The following is a 27,175-nucleotide window of genomic DNA, read 5'->3' as shown; positions in this document are numbered from 1 at the left end:
TACCGAATAGCAGGTGGTAAATGGAGGCCGCACTGCAGTTAGGTTACTTGCCTTGATGAAGAAAGTATGAACATGTAGGTAAAACTTGAAGCACTAGTTAGGGATTATTTTCCTATAAAAGTGAGAGTGACTGATTGCTTTAGAGTTTGCTGGTGAAATTTTGGTCTTATATCACCTAGAAAGGGCGATACTGAAGGAGTAACAGGTTCTTTGATGCTTGAGAGAAGAGTAAGCAGAAGAGGTTTTACTTGTAGTGTGTGAAGGGTAAACGGAAGGGTTTTACCCACAGTGAAATTAATTTGCTTTCCCTTTGAATTTAGTCAATCAGGCACAGTAGCGAATGTTTATACATTGTTAATTAATTAAATGTGTAAGTAAAATTGAAAGAAATTGAGTTTTCGTATTACCTTGCAAAGGAGAGGTCAGTCGCGGGTGCTGCACTGATGTCACCGAGAGCCACGCTGGGATTAGTTGAAACAGAGGGTGTATAGCTGAGGTAAAAATTGTAAAGGAGGGGTGAGTGAAGAGAGTGGAATTCACGTCACAAGAAAGCTGCGCAATCATTGGTTAAAGAAAATAGTAATATGAAAAAGAATAGTATCCCGAGCACTCCTGTTCAATATAGTTAAATCCTATTATTGTTGGTCTCCCACGTCGTCGCACACAGTCATAAGCGTGCCTTATGAACAGTAACAATTATTGAGTTTAGACTCGCTGAACTCCAGACGGGTTACCAATTCACAATGAAAACATGGTTTTCTATGATAAGTTCATTAGCATTTTATTTCCAATGTTCAAATTTGCCTTGATTCATTTGTAAATTTTTTCAATTTCCTTCATATTAGTAACATAATCCAATTCTTATGCTACTGGCATCCATGTAAATAATCTACTATTTTGACAACACCCAATGCATTTCGGGTCGAAAATACATGACCCTTCGTCAGGGGTCTGTTGAATGAAAACAAAACAGGACCAGATTAGTCACTCCTCATATTGTCTACATATAAAGTCAACAATGCATTTAACTCATGCAAAGTAAAATGCACAAAAATAACATTCATCTGGCAAACGATATTGTAAACAACGTTCTCAATTAATCAAAGTTGATTGTACTCATGTCGCGTACCTCTATGATTTGCAACCCCTTATAGATCTCAACTTCCAGTTCATTGCAATAACATCACAGTGTGGCAAATCTTATAACCAAGACTCGTATATTAACACGCTAAAGTAACACTCACGTTAAACTTGGAAATAAAATGCTAATGAACTTATCATAGAAAACCATGTTTTCATTGTGAATTGGTAACCCGTCTGGAGTTCAGCGAGTCTAAACTCAATAATTGTTAAAGAAAATAGTAAACATAATGTTAATTGATCCTCAGAGCAGAAAACGCGCTGGTATTGGCGAAGCATTAGAGTAAACGTAAACAATTAATTAGTTGTCAAAATTGAATATTCAGTATTAGTAGATAGTGGAAAATATATGTGGTGACTCTATCCACCTATAATAGAGTCCCGTCCAGATAGAAGATTTATAGGTTTTGCCCACGAGCAGTACATTAGAAGGAAACCAAGAACCATGTACCGAGAGAAAAGAAAAATGTCATTCATGTAGAAGATTAAAAATTATTTAAAAAAAGATAAGCCCATTAAAACTAGAGAAGGAATTATTATTCCTCCTCCAAATACATTGCATCATATATGATGATAGAAAGAGGTTATCACACTTGTGTCTGTTTAGAAAATTGGATAGAATACACAAAAGATGATGGATTATTAGCATTTCCTGAAAATTGAATATTTAATGGGAGCATTTTGCACAGTTTACAAACTCGCATGAATGAATTAGAACCAAGGCCTAGATTAACTTAGTACGAAGCTTTAGAAGAATGGGAGACTGAGGCTTTTGAACGAGACAGACCACAATGTGACAGTAACTTAAGTACATTTTATCCCAGATTTCCTTGTGAAAACCAAGATAAACAGATGAAACAATGGAGACAAGCCATGGTAGTGGAAGGATTATATCCTGTACTGACCACAGAACAAACAATAGGTAGTAAATGTACAGAGAAAACAAAACACTTAATGATTGGTAGTGGAGATTCTGGGGATGATTATTTTGAAGATTTATTAATGAAAAATGCTCCACCCTATCAAGAAGAATTAAATAGAATTACCCCTAGTGCCCTGCTTCTGAAAACACTGTTAGTTCCTGTCACAGGTGCGGAAAATTGGGGCATTGGAAAAACGAGTGTAAATTTATACAGAGTAATAATGTCCAAAATCAAACTTTAAATCCACAGATGCAGAATGAGATGTTAATGAGGCAACCGCAGCAGGTTGTACAGCATCAGTTACCACCTGCCCCTATGCCAGATTTTGTGAGTCAAGCCAAGTGCTGTGTGGACACCGGATCCCAGGAGGGAAGTGGTAAGAAAACTTCTGTAACACCACAGTTTCTTTTGCAGGATTCATTTTTTGACGAGGAAACCCAATGACAGTGCCTGAGAGGGGGGGTAACAGAATGCGTACTTGGCGCATCCCTGCCGGTAGATCAGTCAGGTCCATACATAGAAGGTAAGGTTGAGGGAAATTACATCACCTTCTTATTAGACACTGGTGCTACCCGTTCTACTGTGAGAACAGCAGAAATCCCAAACCTACCCCTCTCGGGTGAAGCGACCCAAGTAGTGGGCGTTTCTAATAAACAGATTAGGACTCCAATTACCGAACCAATTGAGGTATGAATTGGCAATTTCCGAGAACTGCACAAGTTTGTTGTGTGTGACTTGAGTCCTGTAAATTTGCTAGGAAGGGATTTATTGTGCAAAATGAACTGCACAATATTTTGCACACCGGATAGTGTTGCAATTCAGACTTCTGATGAAGATGAGTGTATAAGATCATCTTAGCTAGACAGGGAACTGCAGTAAATGACACAGTCAAAAGAATGACACTAAATGAGTTACCAGAAGAGGTTCAGACTACCGTAAATGCTGATGTGTGGGATTTTACCCGAAAAGAAGTAGGATTAATGGCAAATATAGATCCAGTAAAAGTGACTATAAAAGAAGGTGCAGTCTACCCAAATACCCGATAATACAAAATGAGCCCAGAAATAAAAGCTGGTGTTGCAGCAGAAATTAAACATTTGGTCAAGCAAGGCATATTAAAAGGAATAATGAGTAGTCCCTGTAATTCACCTGTAATTGGTATAAAGAAACCCAACGGAAAATATAGAGTGGTCCAAGATCTGCAAAAAATAAATAAAATTATTGTACCATGTTGTCCAATAGTACTGAATCCAGCAGTGATCCTATATCAGATACCATGGAGAGCAGGATGGTTCACTGTAATTGATTTATGCCATGCCTTTTTCTCCATTCCCTAGCATCCTGAGAGTCAGTTTTTATTTTCGTTTAAATTTGACGAACATGTTTATGTTTGGAATCGTGTTCCTCAAGGATACACAGAAAGTCCATCCATTTTTAATCAGATTTTGAAAACATTTCTTGAATCGTTGGTGTTGCCTCGACAGTCTGTTTTGGTGCAGTACATAGACGACTTATTAGTCGCCTCAAAAACCCGAAATGATTGTGTCATTGATTCAATTGCATTATTGAATCACCTGGCTGAAGCTGGACTTAAGGTATCGCCAGAGAAATTGCAATTTTGCACAACTTCGGTCAAATATTTGGGACACCAAATAAAAAGAGGGGTCAGAAGAGTGACTTCAGAAAGAATCACAATAATTAGAAAGATGAAGTTACCTCAGACTCAGAAAGAAATAAGGATGTTTCTTGGAGTCGTAGGATATGACAGACAGTGGATTGAGGGATTTGCAGTACTAGCCAAACCATTGATACAATTGACAAACAAGAGAGCAAGAGATCCAGTAGAGTGGGATGATGAAAGCATGACAGCCTTTTTGAAATTACGTAACTCTCTGTGCGAAGCACCTGCGTTAGGTATGCCAGACTATTCAAAAGAATTTGCATTATTCTGTGATGTGAGAGACAATTTTGCACTCTCAGTCCTAACACAGACACATGGCTTAATGCGACGTCCTGTGGCATATTTCTCTGCTACATTGGACCCAGTGGCATCTGCATTGCCAGGGTGCCTAAAAGCTGTAACTGCAACATGTATGAGTCTGGAACAAAGAGAATCAATGATAATGGGACACCCTGTAACAGTCTATGTCCCACATGCAGTTGTGATTTTACTGACAGGAACCCGAACACAGTACCTTACTCCTAGTCGGCTGACTAAGTATGAGCGAGTTATACTAGGTGCTGAAAATGTAACGGTAGTCAGATTACTGTCTTAAACCCTGCAACTCTGTTACCTGATTCACCTTTTGAAGAAGTAAGAGATGAGGTCGAGCATGAATGCCTCGATGTGACTGAACTAAGCACCAAACCTCGACCAGACATACAAGAAGAACATTTTAAAGAATGCAGAACATGAGCTGTTTGTAGATGGCTTGTGTATGTGCCACGATGAAGTTGGATTGAGTGCTGCTTATGCTGTATGTACATTGGCTGGAATAGTCTAAGCATCCTATTTACCAGGAGTCAAGTCTGCACAATTAGCCAAATTGGTAGCTTTAATCAAAGCTTGCAAAATTGGGAAAAATTGGAGAGAAACTATTTACACTGATAGCCAGTATAGTTACGGGGTTGTGCATGACTTTGGCCAACTCTGGGTGCAAAGGGATTTCATGACTTCTTCAGGCACCCCTATTAAGAATGGACATTTTGTAAAATAATAATTGAAGCAATTCAATTACCAAAAGAAGTGGCTGTGGTCAAGTGTGCTGCTTACCAATCAGGAAATGATAAAGTGACAGCTGGTAATCGTTATGCTGACCAAGTTGCCCAACATTGTGCAAAATACAAAATAGCAATAAACAAGAAAATTGATGCATGTGGAATCCGCTGCCAACTTATGCTACTTGGGGGCAAAGGAACATGGGAGGAAGTGAGAGAATTACAAAATGAAGCAGAAACAAAAGAAAAGGAGGAATGGGAAAGAATAGGCAGGAAAACTGTAGTTTGTCCAGGAAAGATTGGGAAAGCTGAGGGACCATTTATAAGACTTCAGATTGATTTCATTCAATTACCTGCTTGTCGGGGATTAAAATATGCACTTGTCATTGTTTGTTTATTTTCCAAGTGGGTGGAAGCATACCCTACCAGGAGAAAAGACAGCTTGACAGTGGCCAAACTCCTATTAGGAGAACTCATTCCTAGGTTTGGTTTTCCAGTAACTATTGAATCAGACCAAGGGTCTCATTTTAATAATGAAATAATTCGATTAATTTGTGAAGCATTTAAAATTGAGCAAAAGCTGCACTGTGCATACCGCCCAGAGGCTTCTGGAATGGTAGAACAATTGAGTGGCACAATCAAGTCAAGACTGGGAAAAGTGTGTGCATCCACCCCACTTGAGTGGTCTGATGCTTTACCTCTTGTCCTGATGGGACTCAGAAGCATTCCAGACAAGAATACAGGCTTGAGTCCCCATGAGATACTCATGGGGAGGGCAATGAGGCAAGCATGTATACCAGGACACAAGCTGTTGAATATAACTGATGATTTGGTACTGGAGTATTGCAAAGAGTTGGCTGACCAAGTGTGTTCTATCTCTCACCAGGGTGGGGAAGACGCTGTTGCCAGGCAGTCGAACCAAGCACATGATCTGAATCCTGGTGACTTGGGTAGTAGTGAAAGATCACACTTGAGAATCGTGCCTAGCACCAAGGTGGGGAAAGCCACATCAGGTTATATTGGTTACAACAACAGCTGTAAAATGTGCAGGTCTGCCTAATTAGATACATGCCAGCCACACGAAAAGGATACCAACACCTGACGAAACAGAATCTCAAGTGGTTGAGAGGGCTGATGGTTGTACAGCTGAAGAATCACAGACAATTGATTCTGAAATAGCTGATCAAGAACAACCTAGCACTAGTCAGGATGACTGGATCCCAATAGTAGACATACCTGAAATAACTGTGAGAAAAAGAAGCCAAACTTATCTAGACAGACAGTGATAGTGAGGATGAGACAGGAATAGAAGAACACAATCAGATTACAGAAAAAAAGCTAACATTAAATCTGAGGTGGACCAGATAAGGAAAAAACAATGTACCCAGACAGAAGCAAATAGAAGCAACACTTGTGAGTCTGAGGAGGGACAGATAGGTACTAGAGAAAACGTTCAAGCAGAAGACAATCAAGAAATTATAAGACCTGAGCAGGACCAGTTAGGTAAAGAAAACAAGTTCAGGAAGAAAAAGGAGAACAAAGTCAAAGCAAACAAATTCCTGAACAGGGTCAGTATAGCGAAGAACACATCCAGGTAGAAACAGCAGAGATAATAAGCCCTGGACCGGGTCAGATAGAGAGGAATTCAGAAGATGGAAATAATCGAATTGTGCCACAAATCAGCGAAAATAAAAGAGCAATTGAAGAAACTGAAAGCACAATGCCAGCTAAAAGACTCAGAAAAGGTGATACTTGGCGTAGTGTTATCGAGAGACTGCAATATCGCCTTATTCAATAAATGAAGAACCTGACCAAGTAAATGAAGTAACAAGCCAATCTGGACCATCTACTAAAAAGCCAAGAAGGAGAAGTCCACGATTGCAAAGACTGAATAATAAATGCAGGGGTCCTGAATGGACATATGTAATTCTTGAGGATTTTGAGAATCTAGAAATATGTGGAGAAAGTGATGAAGAATTAGAAGTTGATCCAATTGATAAAGAAGCGAGACCAACTTGAAGAAAATAGATCCACAAGTTGAATTCGGTACAAAAGTTACAAAGAGGGGTAAAATGGCTGATAATAGAGCTGCTGGAAAACCGAAACGAAATTGTATAAAGAGATGCTGTAGAAAAAGCATTTGTAGCCTATTTTTAGTGCTCATAGTGTGGTTAGGACTGACAATAGCCATTCCTCATCTAATGCCTGCCAATAAACAGAATAGCACTAGTGCACACGGAAAGGTAGCTAACATTAAGCAAGACAGAGTGGAATTAGAAGCACCAGATGAGACAGATCTACATCACAGTAGGTATAAAAATGACACAGATTTAAATGTTTTCGCTAATCTGTTAGTACATTATGTAGAAACCATGGAAGTTAGTGATTGTTATGTATGTATGAAATTGCCGACATCTGTAGCAGAAGGAGTAACATATCATCATTTATCATTGACCTATGGTATTTCATGTAGTATTTTATCGAGTTTATTTTATAGAACTGGAAAATTACAGTATTATTATTTTAATATAGATTAACTATTTTCAGAAATTCCCTTGCGTAAAAACATGAACCTCGTCCTTAGCAGTAGACATTCGCAATTTATGGGTGAATATTTTCTAACAATGAAGACAATAGATATAGCTTCAGCACATAAGCACAATTTACCTGTAAGTTACATGAAGAAGAAAATATATTTTTGAATTTAGTAGAGAAAAGGAGACAGGATTTCCATAGAAGGGCTACTGAACCTAAACCTCAGATACCTAAATGGGCTGAGAGAGAAGATTTTGTTGCAACTGGCAAGACTCATGCTGCTATGTCCCAAGACTTTGAAAAGAAAGGGAAAATCTGTCTCCATGGGTTAAAAACAGAGTATAATTAGAAGCCCTTCGCCCGGCCTGCCGTACTGTACTTAAGGTTTGGAGACGTGTGTCCCGGATCATGGGCTGGTGGGGCATGTTGATGGGCGTGACTCCCATTTGGCAGGGCACGCGCCTCCGGCCCATCTCCACTCGAACCGGATTTCACAGGTGGGATATTATAGGAATATCTATGCTGGGAGACGTGATGCGTGGGCGCACACCCAAATCTTTTCAGAGGCTGCATGAGGAGTTTGACCTGCATAAATCTCAGTTTCATAAGTACCTTCAGCTCCGCCATGCCCTGTCCCCCCTGATAAAGCACCTTGAGCCCCTGCCCAAATTCCACCCACTGGAGGGTAGACTGTTACTGAGGGATCTGGAAGGACACAAAATCCATAAAATCTATCAAACTTTGACTACACACTCCACGACAACCATACATAATACTAGGGCAGCGTGGGAGGCAGATTTACCGGCCCTAACAGACGATGATTGGACAGAGGCCCTTGCCAGCCCTAAATTTGCTGCTGTCTCCTCTAGGTGCAAGCTGATTCAGTTTAAATACATACACAGAATATATTACACTCGCCTTCGCCTGTGGAAGATGGGAGCTATTCAGTCCCCTACATGCCTCCGCTGTAACTCTGAGGATGGGTCGTTTCTCCACACCGTCTGGGGATGCGACGCACTACAACAGTTTTGGTCGGGTGTGTTGTCTTGTCTGAGGAGGGTGTTGGGTAGGGACATCCCGCCAGACCCTAGACTTACACTTCTTTATGGCACGGAAGACATCGGGGGAAACAGATATAAGAAACGTCTTCTGTTCCTAGGCCTCACCTTGGCCAAGCGTGACATTGCGCAGCATTGGAAATCTCCTTGCCCTCCTGGGGTGGCGGCATGGAAAACGGTCTTAGACAAACGTATGTCGGCTGAGGAGGCGGTATTTCAGACATGGGGGCGCCCACAGAAACATGGAAAAATTTGGACTAGGTGGGCAAAATACAGGGGTGTCGACCTGTCCTTCCTTGTACAGCCTGCTAGCCCTGACCCAATTGAGTGGCTGGTTGTCAGTGACTCCCCAGTCTAATGTTTTTCTTGGTCGCAGCTGTGGACTTATTGTTGTGATATTTGTCTATATTGTTCTTCTTGGGAACTGTGGTGTGGTGTGTGTAGGCGAGGGGTGGGATGGGTTGTTGGACCGAATGTGTTACAGATCTTCTGGTGAGACAGAGGTAAAATGTTAGGCTCTGTCTTCAGAGAGAGGTTAGTGTTTACTTTTCTTTCGCTGACTGCAAAGTGAGAGGATTTATGTGACAGTCTTGCTGTATGAAAGGAAAGGCTGCAGGATGTTATTTGTTTCTAGCACTTAACAAAATGTAAATGCCAGTATAATAACTGTACAAATGAAGCACATTTATTTGTAATTCTGAAGTGCCGTGGAAACTAATATTTTAATGTGATCGAAACAAATCAATCAACTAGGTGATGCCAATTTCCACACATTATCGTTTGTGTGTTGTATAGTTTTATCAGTAAATCTGTATGTCTGTACAAATGTAAAGGTAATTTCAAGTGAAAGTGTGTAGTCTGTAATGGCAGTGGACTATGGCACCATGCATACGCCACTCTACGCCACTCCTCTCTACGACCCTGTACTCCACTCCACTCTATGCCACTCTACATCACTCCACTCTACTCCATTCCACTTTACGCCACTTCGCCCTACTCCAAACTACACCACTCCACTCTGCGCCACTCCACTCTGTGCGATCCCACTCCACTCTATGCCACTCAACTCTGACACTCTACTTCACTCTGTACTACTTCACTCTACGCCACTCTATACCACTCCACTCTACTCTATTCCACTTTATACCACTCCACTCAACTCCCCTCTACACCACTCTCCTCTATGCCACTCCACCTTTGCCGTTCCACTCTACATCACTCCACTCTACTCCACTCTGTGCCTTTGCACTGTATGACACTATACTCTACTCTGCAGCACTCCACGCTACATCACTCTGCTCCACTCTACAACACTCTACTCCACTCTACACCATTCAATTATATGCCACTCTACTCTATGCCACTCCACTCTACAACACTACACACCACTCTACACTACTCCACTTTAAGCCACTCTACCACACCACACCCCACTCCACTCTACAACACTCTACTCCACTGTACACCACTCCATTCCGTGACACTACAGACCACTTTACTCAACTCTACGCCACTCCACTCTACACCCACTCCACTCTAAGGCACTCCACTTTACGACATTCTACTCCACTCCACTCTACTTCCCCCCACTGTACAACACTCTACTCTGCAACACTCTCTGACACTCAAAACCACGCACTGCACTCCATGCTACTTTACGCCACTCTATGCCATGCCACTGTTTGCCACACCACTCTACGCCACACCACGCCACTCTATCCACTGTATGTTATTCAACTCTACAATACTACACTCTGTTCCATTCTACTCCACTCTACGACACTTTAGTCCAATATATGCCACTCTACAACACTCCACTCTAATCCATTCCACTCTACTTCACTCTACACTACTCCACTCTATGCCACTCCACTCTATGACATTCTACTCTACGACACTCTACTCCACCCAATGACACTCCACTCCACTCCACTCTATGCCCCTCCAGACTATGGCACTTCACCCTATGCCATTCCACACTACTCCACTCTATGCCACTCCACTCTACAATAGTCGGCACTACGGCACTCTACTCCACTCTATGCCACTCCACTCTACTGCACAACATTCCACTCACCACTCTACTCTATGCCACTCCACTCACACCACTCTACGCCTATCTATGCCACTCTACATTACTCCACTCTGTCACGCCATTCCACTCCATGACACTCTACTCCACTCAACACCACTCCACTCTACTTCACCACATTCCACTTTACGACACTCCACTTCACTCTACGGCTTTCCACTCTTCGCCACTGCATGCCACTTTACTCCTCTGCCCCTTTAAAGTAGTCCCCAGCCTACAGAGCACCAACAATGCAAACCTGTCCCTCCAGCAGCAAAAATAACAAAAACAGAAACCACTTTTTCGGATCTGTCTCAGCAGCAGTGGCGGCTCCTCCCCAATGGTGGAAGAGTGTCACACCACTGCCTGGTGCAGATGCTCTAGCATAATTTTATTTTTCGTTTGCTGAGCCAGCTTGTGCATGGGGGGGGCATGGGAGGGGGGAGAAGGAGTGATTGTGCACTCCTTAAGTATGCGTATTTGTTTGGCCGGCTGTCTCAGGCCGTACCAAAACACACATGCCCACTTAGGTTTCTCCTTCCTGGCTGCATTCAACAGCCGGGATAGAGAAACCCCACAGACTCCATGGCCTGAGCGGACCATCTTTCCTGCTTGCTCAGGCAAATCGTGCTGCTCTGCAGCATGGGGATTGGATTGGAGTCTGTCCCAGGGGCTGCTGGGACTAGGAAAAGGCCAGCAGGAGCGACTATTAACCCTTGCACTCTCTGCCACCATGCTCCCCCACCCGCCTCACCACCCTTTGTTAGTGGTGGCCACCACTGCTCACCTGAAATGAGCATGAAAAAACATCCTTGCTTGTTAACAGCAACTTGCCTACCCCCAAGAAGCCAGCAGCCTTTACTGTACACCCCGGAGTTACCCAGGAATCAGGGAGAGAAAATGGGGTAAACTCTGACTTCTCCAGGAATGCAGGAAAAAGTCTTCCTTTCTACACCAGACTTTACCTCTTAAGACTCAACCCTGCCTTACCACTATCCACAACTCCTACAAAAGACCTGAGCATGAGATGTTGCAGGCCCCTCTTCCCCACCAAGGCACCCCTTGAACAAAATGGACTCAATGGTAAGGAATAGAATTAGTTAGAATATTTGATGACACCACAGTAAGTGTTATACGACCTCTGATATCAATGACAACACAGGATATGACAACAAGGAAATTAAATAGCGTCATGCATATATTGTAAATGTATACACTAGCACCTCAATCTTACTAAAATGGACTTACGATAAAAGTGATAAATCTAAGCTGAAAATACTGAAAATGAAAAAAAACTCCTTCCCCCCACTGGAAATGACCAATAGCAAAATAGCTTGATATTACTTAGTGGGCCACGCGTTCCAGGCATGCCCATCATATAGAAACTGTAAGACCTTAACCCTTTTGGCAATGGCGTCGGAGACCCTAATTTTTTAGGGGGACACAGACGGCCTTTGGAAGAACCAGGTGTCTTGCTAGTTTCTGTGAGCCAAAACATGGAGTGAGCCATCAAAAGATGCAAATCAAGCAACAAATGTCATGAAAAAAAATGATAAACACTTTACATTTTTCCAAAATTATTTTTCTACATTTCTCAATGTCTCAATTAAAAACATAAGATTACATTGCGGAATTGAGTGACATTTATTGAAAATATTGCAGACTGAGTATAGATCCCGCCAAGATAAAGGTGCACCTGCCAAACTTACAAGCGGGTGGGCCTTAGGTTTAATCACATCTCTGCTGTGATGAAACCCCCTCCGATGCCCCTTTGGAGTAAGGGGTGTGGGAGGCAGACCTCTAATTCCGCCAACGGAATTTAGATGGCTTGGACTAGAGGCAGCCGCAGCCCATGCAGGTAAGAGCAATAGGGCGGTGGGGCCGGGTTGGCGGGGGATTCGGCAGATGACCAAGAGGGAAAATTAAATAAATAATACATTTTCCCTCACCGTCGTCTGTCAAAACCTCGACCGGGCTCCACCGCTCTTACCTGCACTGGCCGTGCCTTACTAGAGGCCAGTTTTCACTGCCGGTCCGGACACTGTCAGGAAAACTCTGGCTGCAAGAGGCAGCGAAACCCCCAATATGCTCCCCAGATGACTACGTTGCAGGGGGGGGCATTTTATTTTATATTTAAAAAAGTAAATCCCGCTTCAGGATTGTCTTTTTGAAAATAAAGAAGAAAACAGTTTGGTGAAGGGCTTTGTCATGTTGACAGACCCATGCACCAAACTGTAAACAACATTGAGAGCGATTCCTGCCAATGCTTTAGAAATGGCCGCCAGCTTGATGGTCATTTCTAAATTAGGTGAACAGCACCTCTGTCGGGGTGATGGAGAAACGAACGACCAGCCTATATTTAAATGAGGGTCATAGTGATTATAGGAGAGGCACAACACCTGAATGACCGTTAGAGAGTTTTTCTCCTCAAGTTGCAGGGCTTCAAGGAGACTGTTGCTATGTTATGCAATATTGCTTCAGCGATACGTGTCCTGAGTAGCGGCTGCTACCAGACGGGGATGGTGAGGGAGAGGAATATAATTTTAAAAATGGCTGGCAGCCGCCTCTCCTCCATCCTCTTAATCTTCCTGTCCCGGCCGGCAGCAAGGAGCACCAGGGCAGACAGGCTCCCCTGAGCCAATCACTGCTCCAATGCAGCGTTATGATTGGTATGTGTGCCGTGGATCTGCGCTCAGACTGGAACAAAGAGCCTGTGCATGTTCCTGACCAGGTAGTGTAATGCAGACTGGTAGGAACATGCAAAGCGCACATGAACTGTCCGACCAAACAGTTCATGCACACATGGGAAGTGAATACTACTCCTCCCCTTCTCTGGCCAGCCCCGCCCGCCACTGACTGCAATAGGGAAAATAAATTGATAATAACTATACGTTATTATCATTTTAGTTTCCTTTTTGAGTAGTGGGGTGACGCTCCTCCCCCTTAGTGGAGGAGCCACCACTGCATGTTCGTTCTGCCATGTTTAATTTTCGATTTTCACTTCAAAATCTGGGGAGTGGATATTGTCCCCTGTGCTCCCACTCCAAAATCTGGGGGTATAAATTCCTCTTGACCCCACCCCCCTCAGTTTCTATGCTTATGCCATACTCACAGGCGCTCAGCCATGGCATGAAACAACAAAGAGAGAAGACCAGGTCACAAGTGGTGTACTGATTGGAAAGGCGTGCGAGAGTAACATGAATACAGAAATGCGAAAAAAGAATATTGAGTCCTGCTGGGCTGAAAAAAAACCATCAGACCACCCATTTGGCGGCATATCATCATATGGGAATTAGTGGTTGCTCCAAACAACGCCTACACTTTCAAGTGGCGTTGCATACATGGAGGGCGGCAATTTCAGCCACAGTAGTTCTCTGAAAATTAGATGAAAAAAAGTTGAAAAAAGTGCAGTGCTGGTGAAGAAGTGCTTGCTAAAATTGACTACCTAGATTGAAAAACAGCTATTAGTCTAGGTGTCAAGATTAAAAACACGCCTGGTAGTGGGTGAGTAAGACTACATTATGGCGCTGTGCAAAGTGGTCGACTAGTTTCAGCTAGAAGGAGTATTGCTCCAGCTTTCCTCAGGACCTTATAAAACATAATAAACTACTGCAAAACAAAATGGGGGGTATATACATACGTAAGAGGGAATGAATTGAATCAATATCATGTGATATACTTAAACAAATCATATCTGCCCCTCAAACCTTGGAACCCCAGTGTCCACTGATCACGGGAAAAAGTCTTCTTCCTGTCAAAAAACAAAAATACCATATATCGATTTACGCACATGTATCCGCATAACACCTCGCACCCCACCAAAACAGTAAACACCTGCAGGAACAATTTGCGTTCTGCACAACCATAAAGTATATTAGCTTGACCACTAAGAGGCATTTCCTAATAGTGATACTCACCCAGCTTTGTGTGGGTGAAGACCTCACCTCGCCCGGCAACTGTTCGGGAAATTGAGGCCCCGCTCTGATGTGTAAAGAAAAGGACACAGTTAGTGCACCATCCTGCTGTGTCCAGCCGAATCGCTCTACAAACACTAAACCCAGTTGAACTGAGATAGACTACTATCCAACCCGCCAGGGAACTCCCACTGTCACTTAATTGCCACAATTGATGGAAAAGTGAAGCCTCACATAAGAGGCCTGGGAAAACAAAAAAGTATGACCATTGCTAATGTAATATGTAGTGATATGCTAATATAATAAATAGTCCTGGGTACCTGTGATGGATAAGAACCCCAGGTGGGAAAACTACAATAATTATTATTATTAATGCCGTTGGCTCACATATGTTGCCTAGTGACCAATGCTGTATGTAGCACAAACTGCTACGTTGTGTAACAGAAACCGGCCCAAGTCTAAAGAGTACCAGACGGACCCAAAACACAGTCTGAAAACATTACTGCAAAACCTTCACTACAACTAAAACTGAAAACCACTCACTATCGGTACTACTCATCTCAAAGACAAGCGCGCTGCAAGTTAATCTGTATACGCTCTCGTTAAACTTACCTATCCGTCGGTACCCCATGCTCCGATCCGAGCGGAAGGGGAGGCGCCGAAGGGTCCGACGGACACGTTTTTATATAAGGGCTGTTCCACTCGTCCGCCAATTAAAGCAGGCATAGAGGCCATAAGATCGCAAGATCACCGATCAAGTCTGTCTCAGTACATTGTAGGAAAAACCCCGACTCCGGTAGTCAGCAGTGAGTTAATTAGGAGCCGAGCTAAACACAATTATGCAGTACTGGCACTAATCAGGAGACGCATGCGCGGTAGTGTTCAGAGAGAACACTATACCCTCGTGCCTGTGCTCAGCTGAATGAAGGCGTCGGTATTAGTTTTGATACATAAAGTACAAACCCATCAATCAGGGTGGCGCGATGGTTTAAAAAAAATATTATTATACGTGGTGCCTGTACTTGATGAGGGGAAAGAAGTAAACCCTCTTAATCATTAAGAAAATTCTGAGGTCAAGTCACAGTGGATCTCAGCGGTATCCATGAAATGGAAAACAGCCATATATAAATGGAGAGTGTCAGTATTCAATGAAGCAATGCTGAAAAAAGTATGATAGGAGTGTCAAAGTTCAAGAATTATACCAGGTGAAGGCAAACATGATCAAAACCGGTTCTATAATCGGTGAATATTTGAAAAAGTGCTTTGACACAACGGAATGTTGAAATACAATGCTGGCAAAGTCAATGTAGCATAGCACGGCATTAAAAAGATATTTAAAGGTCCACTGTGACTTGACCTCAGAATTTTCTTAATGATTAAGAGGGTTTACTTCTTTCCCCTCATCAAGTACAGGCACCACGTATAATAATAATTTTTTTAAACCATCGCGCCACCCTGATTGATGGGTTTGTACTTTATGTATCAAAACTAATACCGACGCCTTCATTCAGCTGAGCACAGGCGCGAGGGTATAGTGTTCTCTCTGAACACTACCGCGCATGCGTCTCCTGATTAGTGCCAGTACTGCATAATTGTGTTTAGCTCGGCTCCTAATTAACTCACTGCTGACTACCGGAGTCGGGGTTTTTCCTACAATGTACTGAGACAGACTTGATCGGTGATCTTGCGATCTTATGGCCTCTATGCCTGCTTTAATTGGCGGACGAGTGGAACAGCCCTTATATAAAAACGTGTCCGTCGGACCCTTCGGCGCCTCCCCTTCCGCTCGGATCGGAGCATGGGGTACCGACGGATAGGTAAGTTTAACAAGAGCGTATACAGATTAACTTGCAGCGCGCTTGTCTTTGAGATGAGTAGTACCGATAGTGAGTGGTTTTCAGTTTTAGTTGTAGTGAAGGTTTTGCAGTAATGTTTTCAGACTGTGTTTTGGGTCCGTCTGGTACTCTTTAAACTTGGGCCGGTTTCTGTTACACAACGTAGCAGTTTGTGCTACATACAGCATTGGTCACTAGGCAACATATGTGAGCCAACGGCATTAATAATAATAATTATTGTAGTTTTCCCACCTGGGGTTCTTATCCATCACAGGTACCCAGGACTATTTATTATATTAGCATATCACTACATATTACATTAGCAATGGTCATACTTTTTTGTTTTCCCAGGCCTCTTATGTGAGGCTTCACTTTTCCATCAATTGTGGCAATTAAGTGACAGTGGGAGTTCCCTGGCGGGTTGGATAGTAGTCTATCTCAGTTCAACTGGGTTTAGTGTTTGTAGAGCGATTCGGCTGGACACAGCAGGATGGTGCACTAACTGTGTCCTTTTCTTTACACATCAGAGCGGGGCCTCAATTTCCCGAACAGTTGCCGGGCGAGGTGAGGTCTTCACCCACACAAAGCTGGGTGAGTATCACTATTAGGAAATGCCTCTTAGTGGTCAAGCTAATATGCTTTATGGTTGTGCAGAACGCAAATTGTTCCTGCAGGTGTTTACTGTTTTGGTGGGGTGCGAGGTGTTATGCGGATACATGTGCGTAAATCGATATATGGTATTTTTGTTTTTTGACAGGAAGAAGACTTTTTCCCGTGATCAGTGGACACTGGGGTTCCAAGGTTTGAGGGGCAGATATGATTTGTTTAAGTATATCACATGATATTGATTCAATTCATTCCCTCTTACGTATGTATATACCCCCCATTTTGTTTTGCAGTAGTTTATTATGTTTTATAAGGTCCTGAGGAAAGCTGGAGCAATACTCCTTCTAGCTGAAACTAGTCGACCACTTTGCACAGCGCCATAATGTAGTCTTACTCACCCACTACCAGGCGTGTTTTTAATCTTGACACCTAGACTAATAGCTGTTTTTCAATCTAGGTAGTCAATTTTAGCAAGCACTTCTTCACCAGCACTGCACTTTTTTCAACTTTTTTTCATCTAATTTTCAGAGAACTACTGTGGCTGAAATTGCCGCCCTCCATGTATGCAACGCCACTTGAAAGTGTAGGCGTTGTTTGGAGCAACCACTAATTCCCATATGATGATATGCCGCCAAATGGGTGGTCTGATGGTTTTTTTTCAGCCCAGCAGGACTCAATATTATTTTTTCGCATTTCTGTATTCATGTTACTCTCGCACGCCTTTCCAATCAGTACACCACTTGTGACCTGGTCTTCTCTCTTTGTTGTTTCATGTTGTTTAAAAGGGGCATGAGCAGACAGGTCGTAAAATTATTTCCCCTTCTGACCCTCCGCACTTTCATATTTTGAGTGCTCAGCCATGGCAGTCAGGAGAGTGGCAACCACAACCCAGGCTGGCGGTGCCTCAGCATTTAACCTCGTTTAAAGGGTAGGGGAAGCGAATATTCAACTTAGCGTTCTCATAAGATATAAAAACAGGAATATTAACCAGGCATGTGTACGCTCTGAGTGCAAACAAGGCCTGTTTTCATTGTTCTGGGTTTATGTGAGCCAAATATCTTCCGAGAGGTGGGCGGAGGACTGGGAGGGGAAGCCTGGCATGAGTAGAGGGGAATACAGGGAGAGTCAATCAGTTGGGAACAGAAATATAGGAAATGTGTGTCTGGTGCTCTTTTCTAAATCAGGGCGTGGGTGGCCAGCGCCTGACACTCGGAGAACTTCCATTCAACGGTTATTCCATTGACAGAAATTTCATTTTGAACAAAACATCATTATGATACCCGCTATTTTAAGTGGTAAAATATCTGCTCACATAACGGATGAAATTATACTAATCTTATCTGATATGTCAGCAAAGAGAACTAATTTCTATCATTACAGAGAGGGCAGACCAATCAGATTTCAGGGTAATGCTTTAAGGGTCCAGCGACTGTGTCTCGTCAAGGACACCAAAGGCCCTGGTGCAACCGATGCAAATGGACTTCCTTACTGCTGTACTGAGGGTAACACAACAAGAAACAGGGTTCAGTGGGCACCTTAGGCCTCCCAGGGGCCCAAAACCGGCCCACACCCTAGCGGCCTATCGGGGAAACGCCCGGTGCCCCATATGGCCAGTCCGGCCCTGCGGCTCCCGGTGCCACTTCACCTGCTGCACCATCGTTCGCCATGCCCCTGTCCAGCATTGGATTAACAGATCTGTCACCCTGCAAAATCGACCTGTTGCCCAGAGACTCTGCCAGTATGTGTGGCGTGTTAGTGTGAATCTATTAGAGACGTTCGCACATGTAAAAACACTCCTGACGCCTCTTTCTAATATAATGATTTCAGACAAGGCTGTCTCCTCACTCCTCAGTACATGAGTCATGGCTCCATTTATCCAGATGTCTTCATTAACAAAACGGTGTTTAACAACCTTCATCTCGTTAGAAACACCTGCGGCGATCCACATTTTAAATGTATTTATTTCGAGCGCTGAAGTCTTAACCACTTAAAAGTGGCATTTGAGAAGGCTGGTGGAAATCGGACGGGAAACGACAACCGAAGTTTTCAAATGCAAAACGAGCAGCTGGAGGGACTCGGCTATTTTGTGACTAATGTCTGAATACAAAGAGTGCCAATTTTAGATTTTCTATTTGAGAAAAAGTTTTGAGAGCACAGCTGGCGCTTTGTGGTACCAGATCAGAATGCTTTAGTGGTTCTACTACACTTAGCATTGACATTTTCTCAAAAAAGCAATTTGGAATAAATAGATCCGAATGACTTCTCAAACATGAAAGAGCTTGTCATGCGAATGCCAATTTCCATGAAGCTACCGCGCGTCGAAAAGTTGGCACTCCTCACAAGGTCACCCTTTTACGAACAATTATCACACAGTGAGTACCGTGGTGAGCTGCGAATCCTGTGTGAAGCCTCTGCACTGTCATAATCGAAGGAGGGTTTTGCAACTTCCCTAAAACTAGGGGTGTAGCTTCTGTTGGTGCAGCTGGTGCAGTGGTCCCAGAGGCCTGAGATGGCCGACTGTCTGAACCCTAGTCATTGCTGCTGTTCATCATTCAAACAGCAGGCAGGGTTCCATTTCCTTCCTTGCACTAGGGCCCATGACACACTGGCAACGCTACTAGGACAAGGAAGCCTTACTTAAAAAAAGGTTTTCTGATGTTGAGAAGGAAGGTGAGTTTGCTCAGGCACTAAGGTAGCTCCAAACCCCGCCCACTCTTCAGAAACCCACTCCCCTCCAAGGCTCCCTTTCCTACACATAAGATCACATGGTGAAAATTATCCCAAGGTCGTCAGGTCTTTCTGTGTGTATTTACTTTTATTCATTTTTGTGCATAGAGTGGTATGCCAGAATGCATGCAGCCATTATGGCCACGTATCGCCGAGCTCCAGCCCTTCCCAAATGGAGTGACCAGGAGCCACCCACCTGCCCTCCAGCATCCCCTACTACGACAGACAGCACAACAAAATACATTTGAACCTTTTGGGTTAGGGACATCAGCCCCCGGTCGTATTTATTATGACAAAATAAAATATAACAATTTTGCATTCAATATCATTTACACAATTATAGGCAGAAAAACCATAAGTAGATACATGTTTTTTACAATTTTTGATTGATTGCTCACCTTAATACATAGCCATTCCTAACCATATCTAACATTGTCCCTGCGTATCCAGCTTTGAGCCCAACACGTGAGATCATGACTGGTCAACCTGTGAGGCCCCCTCCTTAAGAGCGAGAGGCCTACACCCTGGGAGTACCTCCCCCAACTAGCTTGTGCAGGAGGCCGCCTGCCCACCAGGTTATCTACTTTGGGCACCCTCACACACCCCCTGGGAATACCTTCCCATAATAACTTGCACAGGAGGCCCGTCTGCCTGCCAAGTTACCAACTTCGGGCACACCCCATACACCATCATTATCCCTCCAAGGCCCTGTGTCAGCTTGGCGCCCTCGTGCTCATGCCGTAAAGGCCTATTGGCAGCAAGCACTCCCACACCCCCGGCATCCTCTAGCCGACTTGCTGCAAGCACCCCTTAGAGGGCCCCATGAGACAGCTGGCCCACGTATCCCAAGTAAAAAAGATGCCTTCTATGGTCCCAAAGTGTCCCACCAATCATTACCTCACCCGCCACAGGCCAGCATATTTCACCTACAATCTGGCCCTCCTTCCCACAGAGGAGGTCATGTCCAGATGGCCAAATGTACTAACCGTGAGGACATTCTCGATAAATCCCTTTTAGCCCCTTCCGTGCTCCCGTCGGCCAGCACTCCCTCCCCAGTGCTGCGAACGGCCAATGGCCGAAGCAGCCCCGCCCACTCATTAGAACACCCGCACCGTGGCAGAATTGCCGCCACGGTTAAGGCGTTAGAGAGGTGGACCCCACCCTGGGCCAAAGAAGAGGGGAGACTCCCCTTGGACGGACCATTCGGGGTAGCCTGTCATCTTCTACTAGTACAACGCTTCACCCTGTGATTGGTGGCCTTGACCGACCCAATCCTGTCAATTATCACATTGCGATGGAGTGGGATAAAGCAACTGACTGATTGTTGGAGTTTGAGCTGACCAGCCCATACCTGAAGATCGGCAACTCTAAAATTCGGACCTGGCTAGATGGAACAACGTGTTTGCCCGAGATGTGAACAACTATTCATGGTCCTGGCCAACTCATCTCCTTACCATTGCAACCTCAGGGTGTTTGAGCTGACATCCCATTTCTGTGCTCAGTGACCCAAAAACTCCCTCTTGGTTACTCGGGCCACAACATTGTCACCCAGATGCAAATAATTATTTATCTTACTGCTGCTGATGACTCCTAGCTGTATTCAAAACCCTTTGCTCTGCAGGGATCTGCACGGCTACTGGCTAGAGTCTACACCTTTGAGCTATGGCTCCTGGTTCCCCACCACAACCCCAGAGGGCAAACACCCCCTGCGTAACCATGGTTCAAGGGTGCAGAGCAGGAATATCGCCGGAGAAATATCGAGGTATATTAATATCGCCACAGAAATATCGTCTGGAAGAAATATCGACAACAAAAATATAGATGACAAGAATATCGACTGACAGGTAAGAAATATCGATTACAAAAATATAGTTGTAATAAATATAGTTTACAAAAATATCGTTTAGAAAAATATCGATTTATTAATAATGTTATGTATTTTAGTGTTTTTAATAAGAACTGTTTGTCATTTTATTATATTTTTTAGAATTGTTCTAGTTATACATTTATTTGAAGTTTAATTTTGCGTTATTATTTCCGTCGCGGGTTGTGGGTTTATAGGGGAATAGGGTGGGAAGTAATTTAATTATATACAATAATTGGATAATTAATGTGTTAATTTATTAATTAGTAATTAATTGTTAATTATTTTTAATTAATAGATTAATAATTAATTATGTTCATTGCTTAATTAATTTTAGGTGTGTGTTTGGTATTTGTATGTGTACATGGTGTGAAGGGTGGTGAGTAAATAATTTTTAATTGATTAATGATTAAATATGTAAAAATTAATTACCATTAATTATTTAGTAATTATTAATTGTAATTGTGTAATTAATTTTAGGTGTGTGTTGTGGTGTTTTAATGTGTAAATGGTGTGCAAGCTGGTAAGTAATTATTTTGTATTGATTAATTATTAAATATGAATGAATCTATTTTCTTTAATTAATTATTAAATATTAAATGTAATTGTGTAATGAATTTTAGGTGTGTGTTGTGGATTTTATAGTGTGCTAAGTAATATGTAATTGATTAATTCATAAATATTAATGAATTAATTTTCATTAATTAATTAGTAAATATTAAATGTAATTGTGTAATTCATTTTAGGTGTGTGTTGTAGATATTATAGTGGTAAATAATGTGTAATTTTTTTATCTTTGTTAATAATATCATATATTAATTATGTTAAAATTGGAAATTAAATTTAATAAACATGTTGATAGTTTTGTTTTTTATGTTTTTGGGGATCCTGCGCTTTCCCTCCTGTTGCACTCACTGGAGTGGGAATAGTAATTTTTACCCCTACTCTATCCAGCGCTTTCCCTACTTTTGCACTCTCTGGAGTGGGAATAGTAATTTTACCCCTCCGCTATCCAGCGCTTTCCCTATTGTTGCACTCTCTGGAGTGGGAATAGTAATTTTTACCCCTATGCTATCCAGCGCTTTCCCGACTGTTGCACTCACTGGAGTGGGAACAGTCATTTTACCCCTACGCTATCAAGCGCTTTCTCTACTGTTGCCCTCACTGGATTGTGAATAGTAATTTTACCCCTACGCTATCAAGCGCTTTCCCTACTGTTGCACTCACTGGAGTGGGAATAGTAATTTTACCCCTACGCTATCCAACTCTTTCAGTACTATTGCACTCTCTGGAGTGGGAATAGTAATTTGTATCCCTACGCTAACCAACGCTTTAACTACTGTTGCACTCTCTGGAGTGGAAATAGTAAATTTTACCCCTCCGCTATCCAGTGCTTTCCCTACTGTTGCACTCACTGGAGTGGGAATAGTAATTTTTACCCCTACGCTATCCAGTGCTTTCCCTACTGTTGCACTCTTTGGAGTGGGAATAGTAAATTTTACCCCACCGCTATCCAGCGCTTTCCCTACTGTTGCACTCTCCGGAGTGGGAATAGTCATTTTACCCCTATGCTATCAAGCGCTTTCCCTACTGTTGCACTCACTGGAGTGGGAATAGTAATTTTACCCCTACGCTATCAAGCGCTTTCCCTACTGTTGCACTCACTGGAGTGGGAATAGTAATCTTACCCCTACGCTATCCAGCGCTTTCCCTACTGTGGCACTCACTGGAGTGGGAATAGTCATTTTTACCCCTACGCTAAACAGCGATTTCCCTACTGTTGCACTCTCTGGAGTGGGAATAGTAAATTTTACCCCTCCGCTATCCAGTGCTTTCTCTACTGTTGCACTCACTGGAGTGGGAATAGTAATTTTGACCCCTACGCTATCCAGTGCTTTCCCTACTGTTGCACTCTTTGGAGTGGGAATAGTGAATTTTACCCCTCCGCTATCCAGCGCTTTCCCTACTGTTGCACTCTCTGGAGTGTGCATAGTACATTTTACCCCTACGCTATCCAGCGCTTTCCCTACTGTTGCACTCACTTGAGTGGGAATAGTAATTTTTACCCCTACGCTATCCAGCGAACATGTTGGACGTGCTTTACCTACGCATGCCTTCAGCATGCCCTATTACCTACGCCTCCCTCACTCTGACATCCCGGCGTGCACCGGAGTTAGTCATAGATCTGGCAAGAGACTTGGCTCCACAGACTTTCCCCTGAATCACATGGCAGGAGTAAATAAAAACGGCATCACAGGTCAGGAGGAAACATTTCCGGATGCGGCCAACATCCCAGGCATAATGTGGTCCAGCTCAATTCCATGGTGACTATGCGCCGCCCCACCTGCTCACAGTCTGACAACTGCCCTCTGGGCTTTCTTCAATCCAAGCGCACAATAGAGGCAGAAGAAAACGTTGCATGCTCACAAATGGGCAGCCCAGAAACAGCACCACTGTACCTGTGATGACCGGACACAGGAAAACTCCAACGTCCCAGCTGACGCCGTGCCATATCCTGGCCTTCACCTGCGTTGAGAGGGAAATATTGTAAAGATGAAAAGTTAAGAGGCAGAACACACAAATTTTTACCATAATGCTTACAAGAATCGGACAGTCCCAGTCTCTCCGTTGACTGTTTGCTCCATGGACTGCGTCCAACCAACATTGACCGCCAACATCAAATCCCTAGGTCCACTCTGTTGCTGCTAAGACTTACTGTGCCCACTGGCGAACAGGACAGCATTCTTAGTGGCATCCTGACCTCACAAACCATGCTTATATTGCCTAACTGCCATCTGCAAAAAACACTACCAATATCCTTCCTGCCTCCTTGCCAACAAGGCTCTCCTACTCTTCGCGCCTCTCAGCAAGTCAAGGGAGAAAGTTACCTTAAGCCGGCACTTCAAAAAAGGATGGCTGAAATCCCCACCAATTTCATTTATCGAGAAGAGGAAGCCTGTTGAATGACCCCTGTGTACATTGACAAACATGCCTACCAAGACCAGAGCAGAATCATGAGATCAATCTGGCAGATAGCTCTCCTGGTAAAGATGACAGGGGCAAGAATATAGCTGGGGTACAGACATATTGCCACCGCTGCAGTTAACATGAAAGGTAGGGGACACTAGACAGCATCGCAGCGGCCAGTAACCAACGCAGGCCAACTGGTGACCCCACTTCAGTTGGAACCGGACAACTAAACATGGTGGAAACATATTTTATTACCCATCTTCTAAAGTTGACCACTCGCAACAAACTATGAGGGTCCTGCAGCAGTCTGCAGAATGAGACTACTGTTCGCAGAATGATATCTCATTAGTGCTACTGAAGCTATCCATTTTAGTAAGCTTTGACTCTCACACTTCCCACATCAGACTTTATAACCTCCCCACCTGCACTCTTAATTAGAGATGCTAAAGTTCCATTATGTTGCTTCTTCATCAGGGTGACAGTGGAAACTTCTATCGATATGTATGACTCATTTTAAGGAACCTGTTCCGACCTCTCCTCGATCATGGCCAGCCCCGAAAAGGAATAGAGAGAAACCTATATTCCCCCATAGGTGCAAGTACGTATGTGAGAAGTTGGCCTGGCATATGCTGTCCACTATTCTAGTGGGCACCTTGCACCAGTCCAAATGACCCTTATTGATGGTAGGTTTAAAGACAACCTATGTAGAAAGCTATCCTAGTGGTAGCTCTGGAGAACAGCCTTCAGGCTAAGTCTTGAAGGAATATAAAGCAGCCTGTTTTACCAGTCTATAATCTCATGAGCGACCAAATGAAAGGAGAACCACACTAGGTATATATATAAAATATATGTATTTATTCCAAACACATCCCTCTAGTCTCTTTATTAGGCTAGAGGCAAAAGTACATAAAGTGAACTTCTTTAGCACACAGTAAATTAGCACAATACATGATTAACCCTAGGGGCGTCACAAACCATATACTAAGAAAGTGGTATATGAACCACGACTGATATAGATACAAAGCCTACAGCTTTTAGAACCGCTGGGGCCACCATTAACCACCCAAGGTAGTGACACAGGAGACCCACGGGGGACGCGTGCAGTGTCTAAACACAGCCACAAATCACCATTAACTTCTATGGGGAAAGTCGCGGTTGGGAAATTACAGATAAAGGCACTTAGAAGAGGACTTAGAGCAAACCCCTATCGAACTAGGCAATTCTAGAGTCAATACCCACGGGAGCACCGGAGTACTCGAGTTAACTCACCCAGGGAAGCCGGGTGCATAGATGTCTTTTGGTGTCGGGTTTCGTCGTCGTTTTCAATGGCGATCTGCTGCAAAGTGCTTCTGCCGACCAAGTCGAAAGTGCCCGGGTGGATCCAAGGGTGGATCAAAGATCTGAAGAACCTGAAAGCAGAGGGGACAGAGTCTGGGCCACTAGCCAGTGACCAGGAAGGCAATGAGAAGAGGCCAACTAATGTTGGGTGATTTCAGGTGAAGAAGGTGAAGCTTGACTCTTCAGGCACGAAGACCAGGAGTCGTCGATGATGACCAGGAGCTGGATTCGAGCTGTTTCACAAAGGATGTCGAGTGCTGCAGCATCAGTATCCGGATTGGACCCAACAAGCCTTGGCAACAGCAACCCATGCAGAAAGCAAAGATTGGCTTTGGTGCAGACCAGCAAGGTCTGAGGGACTCACCCTTTGGAGGGGAGTCAGGGCATGTCTGGAGCAATCAGGAAAGCCCAAGGAATAGGAGAGTTACCTTTGTCGGGACCCACCGGTTGATGGACAAGGGATCGCGAAGGAGCCTCAAGCTGAAATGCTAGAAGCGGGATGTGGGGAGATGGAGAAATTAAAAAAAATGTTCTTTTGTTAGAAGGTCTTCTAACAAAAGAACAATTTTCTTTTGATTTCTCCATCTCCCCACATGCCAGTAGGACCTACGCCTTGGTCCGATGGTTATACTCCTTCTTTTGTTTATACAGATTAGGGTCTAGGGGACCAGGAGTACCGCCCTCCACTTAGTGGTTAATCCCTTACTCTCCCTTTTTGTTGTTACATGCTAGAAGCGGGCCCACGGAAAACTCGTGGAGTGTAGGCCCACAATCTTCGGTGCAAATGTAGCTCGGGACTTGGACTACAAGAATCCCAATGCACGACTTCGGCAAAGCTTGGGAAGTCAATGCACTTGCAAATGTGCACAATGTCCAGGGGTTCCGGTTCCACGTCAGTCGTGAGGGCTGCAGTCTCAGCTATGCTGGGATCTCGTGTTGGCCTCAGAGAAGTCTGGAAGTCTGGGTCCTGTATTGCAAATCCGTTGGGATCCGGCGGGGAGCCTTGGAAATGCAGACCGGCAAGATGCTTCTTTGGTGCCTGTTTGAACAGGGGAGTCACTCCTTGACCCCAAGGGAGATTCTTCTGTCTTCTAGTCGAAATAGAATGTCGAATTTCCAGGAATATGTTGTAGAATTTCGTCCAGGGTAATCTGAAGTCCTAAGGACTGGGTACCTATACTTGTACTAAGTTTAGGAGTAGGACTTACTCTAGGATCCCACCTATGGGAGGACCCAGGGAGGGGGTTGTTACACCCCTTTCCCAATTGTCCAGTTTCATGCCAGAGCAGGGGCTGAGTGCCCCTACAACTGGAGTATGCACAGGGACACCAAGTGTGCCCCCAGCACTGTCTGAAAAGCATTCTGTGAATGCACCCAGCAGCCCCAATACACTAAAGCCTGTCTGGGAGGTGGTTACACCTCCCTGTGACAGGAAACCTATTTTTTAGGCCTCCCCTGTTGGAGTTTCGCCCAGCA

General features: G+C 43.8%; 1 long non-coding RNA gene across 1 annotated transcript in view; it reads right to left on the bottom strand.

The window, feature by feature from the left end:
* Positions 1–15,188, bottom strand: part of LOC144785442 (uncharacterized) — a 99,694-nt gene extending 84,506 nt beyond the window's left edge. The window contains exons 1-2 of the long non-coding RNA XR_013601887.1: positions 14,972–15,188; positions 14,363–14,426 (exon numbers count right to left, since the gene is read on the bottom strand). This is a non-coding gene — a long non-coding RNA (uncharacterized LOC144785442). The remainder of the gene's footprint in view (positions 1–14,362; positions 14,427–14,971) is intronic.
* Positions 15,189–27,175: the final 11,987 nt, after the last annotated feature.

This window comes from Lissotriton helveticus, chromosome 10, assembly GCF_964261635.1.
Source record: "Lissotriton helveticus chromosome 10, aLisHel1.1, whole genome shotgun sequence".
NCBI classification, from domain to species: Eukaryota; Metazoa; Chordata; class Amphibia; order Caudata; family Salamandridae; genus Lissotriton; species Lissotriton helveticus.
The sequence above is the reverse complement of the archived record's forward strand: the minus strand, read 5'-3'. Positions and strand labels throughout refer to the sequence as shown.